General features: G+C 37.3%; 1 pseudogene; it reads right to left on the reverse strand.

Moving 5' to 3' along the window:
- Window positions 1-2,453: 2,453 nt before the first annotated feature.
- LOC123936910 lies at window positions 2,454-3,103 on the reverse strand (annotated as a pseudogene).
- Between the last annotated feature and the right edge of the window lie 5,170 nt (window positions 3,104-8,273).

Below are 8,273 nucleotides of genomic sequence, written 5' to 3' on the forward strand. Positions count from 1 at the left end.
AATTTGAATTTGATTATAGGTTATGTTAATATAGGTCAAGAACTTATGCGATAGAATATAAGCAAATGTTTTTATTTCCTTTGCTATTATAAAAATATTTCTTGAGCAATAAATTTTAAGACACCCAACATTATTACCTTTCATCATGATGTATTTCCAAAACCCAAGTCCTAAATTTTAATCTGGCCCTATTTCTTATAGATAATATTATAACTTCACTACAGATTTCACACAGATGGGGTGAACAATACTATGAGACAGAACAGCATAAAAGTTAATAGCATGGACTACATCCAGAGCCAGACTACTTGCTTTCATATCCTAGTTGCGTGGCTTTAGACAAGTTACTTAACCTTCCTGTACTTGGTTTCCTTCTCTTTAGCATAAAGATAATTGACATGTAAATAACTTGCAACTCAACGACAAAAAGACAACCCAGTTAAAAATGGGTAAATGATTTGAATAGATATTTGTCCAAAGAAGATATACAAATAGCCAATAACATGTATAATGTATAATGTTCAATATCATTCATTAATAAATGCAAATCAAAATCACAGTGAGAACCACTTTACCCCCATTTGTATGGTTATATTCAAAAGGGGTGGACAAATGTTGAAAGAATGTGGAAAAATTGGAACACTCATACATTGCTGGTGGAAATACAAAAGGTGCGGCTGCTTTGAAAAACAGTTTGGCAGTTCCTCAAAAAATTGAACTTACAGTTGATTTATGACCCAGAGATTTCACTCCAGAAGAATCGAAAACAAATGTCCAAACAAAACTTGTAAACGAACACTTGTAGTAGCACTGTTTGTAATCGCTGAAAAGAGCAACAACCCAAATGTGCATAAACTGATGATTGGGTAAACAAAATGTGGTATGTCACAGAATGAATATTATTCAGCAATAACAACAAATGGGATGCTGATCATTTTACAATATGGATGAACTTTGAAAACATTATGCTCAGTGAAAGTAGCCAGACACATATTATATGAGTCTGTTAATAGGAAATTCCCAGAACAGGCAAAAATACAAAAGCAGGAAGTACACTCGTGGTTGCCTAGACTGGGGACTTAAGTGGAAATACAGAGTTAGTCACTCCTAATCAATGTGGGGCTTCTTTGTCCTGAGATCGCTTCATGGTAATGATTGCACATCTCTGTGAATATACTAAAACCACTGAACTGTACATTTTTTAAAAGGGTATGTTTCATGGTATGTGAATTATATCTCAATAAAGCTGCTGTTTGTGAAACAATAAAAAAGAATATAGGATACTTATAGCACCTGTTTCATGGTGTCATCAAGATTAAATGAGTTAATATTTGTAAAATGCTTAAATAAAAATACTTGACCCATAGTAAGTTCAAGTAACTCATAAGAGAATTTCTCATCAGGGGCACCTGGGTGGCTCAGTGGGTTAAGCCTCTGCCTTCAGCTCAGGTCCTGATCCTGCATTCCTGGGATTGAGCCCTGCATCAGGCTCCCAGCTCCATGGGGAGTCTGCTTCTCCCTCTGACCTCCCTTCTCATGGTCTCTCACTTTCTCTCAAATAAATAAATAAATAATCTTTAAAAAAAAAAAAGAATTTCTCATCAGGGTAAAAGTTCACATTTTGATACACATCCCTCCCCACGCTCCAAACACATTGCGTTAATAAGTATAAAAATAATTTGTAATTCATATAATCAATAAAATATTAATATTTAGAATATAATAAAGTAAATAAATAAATAGAAAAGGCAACAATATAAAAATGTCCAAAGAATAGACAGTTCATATGTTAAGAAATCCAGAGTCTAGAAAAAATATGAGAATATAATCAATCTTACAGTTACTCAGGAGAATAGATAATAAAATAACAAGATACATTTTCCATGCATTCAATTTGGCAAAAAAAATACTAAATTCCAATAACCCTAAGTATTGGTGAGAATGTGGAGAAGTAGAACAAACACTTTAGAGAGCAAGTGACCACTATCTAGTAAAGTCGAAGGCACTTATACTCTATGAATCGCAGAGCACATACTCTAAAGAAACTCTTGTATATGCATAAAACAGAATTTTCATTGCATCTTTGTTTATAGTAATGAAAAATCGGAAATATTGGTTATTATGAGAATAGATATATTGTCACATTCATACAATAGAAACCCTATACAACAGTTAATGAATGAACTAGGATTGTGAGTATCAACATGGACAAATCTCCAAAAACATAATTTTGTACAAAAACACATGATTAAAAATACATGAGTAAACCCTACAAGCTCTGGGGCACAGCCTACTAATCTCAGGTGATAAAGGGTGGCTGAACTATGATTCTGCAAAGGTATTCCCATAACCGAACATCCAAGGAAATTTTACAGCCCATGGAATTCTTAGACCAAAAATTAAATAGTCACACATAATAGGACCTACATACTATGAATTGAAATGGTGACATTTTAGGGCTCCTGAAAGAGCCAGAGCAGGAAGGATTGTTCAAACAGAAGATCCTTGACCTTCTCTTCAGCCAAAGATCACCAGGCTCTATCACTTCCCCAGCTGCCCTCCATTGCTCCAAGTCCTTCATTTTTTCTTGAGTCTTTTTCTTCTCCTGAATTGTCCTTAGCCTTTAGAACTCTTCTCACTCTCCCTCATCCAGCTCTGTGATGATATGAGCAAAGGTACTTTCAGTCTGGGGAATGATGGCATGTTCTGTGGCATTTACATGCCTGTTGGTTATCTTAATAGCTTCGTCCAAAGTAACAGAGGAAGTCTGTGGTGAAGCTACTCCCACCCCTACTTCCACTGCTCTGGCTTAATTCTGGCCAAACCAGTCAGTTCACACCTGTTGGTTCATCCTTTGGCTAATGTTCAAATTACTGGCAGAGCCATACCAGCTGCATTACATTTCTTCTCTGGAAGGTTCACTTGGGCTTTCTGTGCATTGCAGACAACGTAGTGCAGAAGTCCCTTGCTGTGAATGTGGCCTCAGCAAATGAAAAGGTGGCTTCTCTCATCAGTGTTCACCCATCAACATTTGGGGCTCTATTAGCTTCTCTAGGATCTGTTGAAATGGAAGAGTTAAGCATCAGATTTTTTTCTTCAGGAGATTTCAAGCCGTCTGAAACATTCATGACAATCTGAGCCACTTGCCAGGGAAAGATTTGTTTGGTAGTTGGCCGACTGGATGGTGGGACATTGACAGTTTGGCTGCAACAGCCCCAGCCCCAGTCTCCTCTATCCAAGTCAGCTGGTGGTGTCAGGGTTGTGCTTCCTCAGGGAGGGAAGGAGGAAAACGGAATCAGAAAGGGAAACGGAGATAGCAATTATATCTGTAACGTTGTATTTCTTGAAAAACGAAGTGAATGAAGTAAACACAGAATAATAGACCTTATGAAGGTAAGTGGTGAGAACTCAGGTATATATTACATTTTCCAAAGTAATCTACATGAAGAATAACTTTTAAGAAGTAAGATTTAAAATAAAAATTCATACCTTCCAGTCCCCAAGCAAAAGATTTTTTCAAACACATGTTCTACATTTTCTAATTTTTTTCTTGATATTTTATTCCCTAAGGTTTAAATTCTTTATTAGCCTCAATGACTAAGTACCTTTGGTTGTAATTAAATAACTACTTAATTAAGAGATTATTTTTAACACTTTTATAAAGAATATATTTTTATATTTATATGGTTGGAAAGCATATCCTTTTATAAAGCATAATACATAATATAAATTATTACAATTTGCAATAAAGTTCCTTCCATACACTAAATATTATATTATGAATGTATACTCCAATTGTTCTTCCATTTCCAGAATTTCAGCGGAGTATTTTTAACAGCATAGACATTTTTAATATTGTTCAGTGATTTAAGAAAGAAATTGCTCAAAACTTGACATCATTTTTTAATCACAATTTATTCATTTTAGATTAACTTCCCCTTTTAAAAAAGTATTATTGCTATGATTGACTTCTAATATATTCTCAAGCCAGTGACATTTTTAGTAGACATAAATAAGAAAAAAGAATAGTCTTCAGTCTTCCTTTACCCAGTTAATTCACCAGAAACAAATTAAGTCAAAATGCTTAGCAATAACTAAATTTCCAAGCAAAAGTATAAAGAGAAATAGAAGGTTTAGAATTTAGTACAATAACTTAGCTAACAAAGCAAATAGAATGGGATTAGGAAAATCAGAGTCACTCCTACAACATATACAGATGAATGGAAACTCTTTTTTTTTTTTTTTTTTCAAACCATCCAGATTAACAAATTCATTTTTTCTTAACGTTATCCAGTTGGTTGAAAAACATTAAGGAGATTGTTTTGTGAGAAGACTGTGATACACACTGTGTATATATTTTTTAATAGGCCATATTATCTCCATATTATCTCTGCTCTTAAGAAGTATACATAACAGTGAGGATTAAAGACTCCATAAGAATCACTTATTTGTGGAGCATAACAAAGAACACGGAGGACATGGGGAGATGGAGAGGAGAAGGGAGTTGTGGGAAATTGGAGGGGGAGGTGAACCATGAGAGACTATGGACTCTGAAAAACAACCTGAGGGTTTTGAAGGGGCGGAGGGTGGGAGGTTGGGGAACCAGGTGGAGGGTAATAGAGAGGGCAAGTATTGCATGGAGCACTGGGTGTGGTGCAAAACAATGAGTACTGTTATGCTGAAAATAAATAAATTAATTTTAAAAAAAAAGAAACACTTTGGAAACAATCATAATGTAGAACATTAGCAAATTAATCCACTCCGACATCTTAATTCTAATATCTAATTCCAACATCTTATTTCTAATGTTCAACTCCAACATCTTAATTCTAATATCTGGTTCAGAGTGCAAACAAATGGCACATTACCTGATTTTTATATCTTCAGCACAAAATTATGGCAGAATCAAGAAGTAGTCAAGAAGTTTGGTTTTGAAGCCCCACACTTATGATTTTATAATGGTTTCTCTTCAACAGCTATATTCCTTCAAGGTTACATTTATTTATTTAATACACACTATGTGCTAGATACTGTTATAAGCACATTAGAAATAACTCATATCAGTAAGATGAGAGTTAAAAGATGAAGCACGACGAAATGACTCCAAATCTCAGTGGCTTATAACAATATGTATATCTCATTACATGTTGACTTTGACTGTGGCTCTGCTTCCTGCCCCCTTTACTCCAGGATGCAGGCTAAAGAAACCCCTATCTGAGACATCACCATTCTCATGGCAGAGAGGAGAGAAAGAATGGTGAAAATATATGATGGATCTTAAAGTTTTTGCTTATAACTTATATACATCACTTAAGGTCACATTTCAAAGACCAAAACAAACAAACAAACAGAAAACAAAAAAAAAAATAAAAAAACGGGGACTTGGCCAAGTCTGACAATGGAGCAGAAATGGGTAATCCTCCCAGGATGAAGACCCATGAAAATTGAAAATGCCATAGCATACCGTCATCATAGCATGGATATTAGGACAGAAATTATTATCCGCATTTTACAACTGAAGTAACTGAGGCATTAGGATATTAAGTAACTGATGAAGGCCACACACACAGCTACTAAGTTACAGAGCCGGGATTTGACATTCAGGCAATTCATGCTCTTAACAACTATACTACACTGACTCCTTATGTTCTTGAACTATTATTTTCACTTCTTCATCAAAATTCTGAAATTCATGCACACAGAAATATTTGACAGGTAAAAGTTTAAATAGACACTCACCCAAAGGGATTTGCGTTTTAAGGCAATAAGGCCTTAAGATAAAGATGCAAAGTTCAGATAGCTGGATTTCAGAAGATTAGTGGAGAATGCAGCCTTTCCAATGCCTCTGAAATCACATCTAATAATCAGCCCCTTATTCTGTGTGTAGACAGTCACTTAACTGCTTTGCTTGAGTTCTATGTTCCAAATATCACTTATTCAGACAGGTCTTTCCTCAAAATCCTATTTTTAAAAATACGCATGCATCATTATCACCACAATAACTACCTCTTTTTTTCTTTATCCTTTCCCCTGCCTTATTTTTCTTTCATAGAATACTAATTTTATCCAGGCATCTTGGTGGCTCAGTCTGCCTTCAGCTCAGGCCACGATCTCAGGGTCCTGGGATCTAGTCCCACATCTTGCTCCTTACTCAGTGGGAGCCTGTTTTTCCCTCTCGTTCTGACCCTCCTCCCCACTTGTGCTCTCTCTAGGTCTCAAATAAATAAATAAATACATTTTTTTTAAAAAGTACTTATTTTATCTTATACAGTTACTTATTTCCCTATTATTTGTTTCTCCCACTGTTATGACTTTGTTAAATTAACATTTCTTTAGAGCACAAGGTACCAGATGGTGAGCAATAAAACACCACAAGAGAAATTAAAATAGATAAATTTATTAGTGACAGTTCCTAAAGGAAATATACAGCGTTTCTTGAGGGACCACATGGGAGGAAGTGGAGGCAGAGTGCAGTCAGAAGGAGGTAGGTCCTGGGGCATGTGCCTTTATTAGGGCCTATGGGTGGAATATTTGGGGATTTCCAGACTAAGTCTAGTCAATTCAAACTAAAGAGGCTTTGTAAGCCCCATGGCTATCTTATATAAAGGGCATGCAAGGGTAAGGCCCTGGCTGCTGGGAAGACTCTTTACTTTAAGGGCTATTGGGGAAGCTATACCAGGAGCTTACAATTACCTGTAACTCTTAAACGAGGGCATGTGCTTAAAGGAGGGATTGTCTAGGCTGGTTGGCCAAATTAAATGGATGCCAAAACAGCAATACCATAGAGCAGCTTAGCTAAACATCCACTAATTCCTAAGTTCTGTGAGGGTGTGAACATTGTCAAATCGACTGCAACCTAGTTTTAAAATTTGTATGAAAAAGCAAAACATTACAAATAGTCAAGACATTGTTGAAGGAAGAGAAGGAGAAAAGCAAGGAAAACACTTCTTGCACATAAAAATCGAGATTTATTATAAACCTATTGTAATTTTTAAATGTGGCACTTGTGAAGGTATAAATTGACCTATGGAATAGAATAGAGAGGCTCCAAACAGAATTTCACACAAATGGAACCTTGATATATGCTGCAAATAGCACTGAAAATCGCTAAAGCTATATTTGATGAATAGTACTGGAAGAATTGGTTATTCAAACTAATATGAAATACACACATAAAAAATTAATTCTAAATTGACTGGAGATTTCAATGTGATGGGTAAAACTTCACAATTTTAGAAAAAAATATGTCAAAATACATATATGACCTTATGCCAGGAAATAACTTTTCAAAAAAAAAAGACACTGCTAGGGTTCTGGGGCCAAGATGCTGAGGAGTAGCAGACTGAAATGACATCAGGTCCCAGGAGTTCAGCTAGATAGTTATCAAACCATTCCAAACACCTACAAACTCAACAGGAAATAGAAGAGCAGCAATTCTAGGAACAGAAAATTGACCACTTTCTGGAAGGAAAGTGAATCTGAGTGACAGGAAGATAGACCACAGGGGCAGGGGCCAGCTCCCAGCAAGCAGTGGAGCAGCAGAGCTCAAAATCAGAACTTTTAGAAGTCTGCTCCACTGAAGGACATCACTCCAGAGACTAAGCAGAGGTGGAGTCGTCATGAGGACACTGTGGTCTCAGGTCCCGAGGGTCACAGAAAGGCTGGGGGTGTATGAATGTGGCAGAGCTCCGAGGTGTTGGAGTTGGGAAACTGACCACAGAGACGGAGCTGAGGAGTGAGCTCTCAGCTCAAGGTTACCTTAAACCATGATCCGCGGCACACTCAGTTCACAGCTCTTTGTGCAGGGAACCCACAAATGGCAGATCTGCAGAGAACCCATCCTTTCTCCTCCAAGAGGAGCAGTGTAGGAGCGCGGGGCAGGAATCTGCTGGGTTTGGAGACTCCAAACGGGGCCATGTGCCAGAGACAGAAACACGCTCAGTCACAGGTTTGGTGAGGACAGAGCACAGCCAGAAACCAGGGAGACAAGAGCAACTGACAGATTTCACTAAGGTGCACTGAGGAGTGGAGCCCCGAGCTCTCAGAACCTCTGAGCCAGAGATTGGGAGACTGCCATTTTCATTCCTGTCCTCCAGATCTCTATGGAAAGCACTCAGGGAACAAAAGCTTCCAGGAGTGAACCTGAGCAGATTACTTACCCTGGCCCCTGGCAAGGGCAGTGCAATTCTGCCTCAGGCAAAGACATTTGAGAATCACTGCAACAGACCCCTCCCCCAGAGGATCAGCAAGAACATCCAGCCAAGACCAAGCTC

This window comes from Meles meles, chromosome 2, assembly GCF_922984935.1.
Source record: "Meles meles chromosome 2, mMelMel3.1 paternal haplotype, whole genome shotgun sequence".
NCBI classification, from domain to species: domain Eukaryota; kingdom Metazoa; phylum Chordata; class Mammalia; order Carnivora; family Mustelidae; genus Meles; species Meles meles.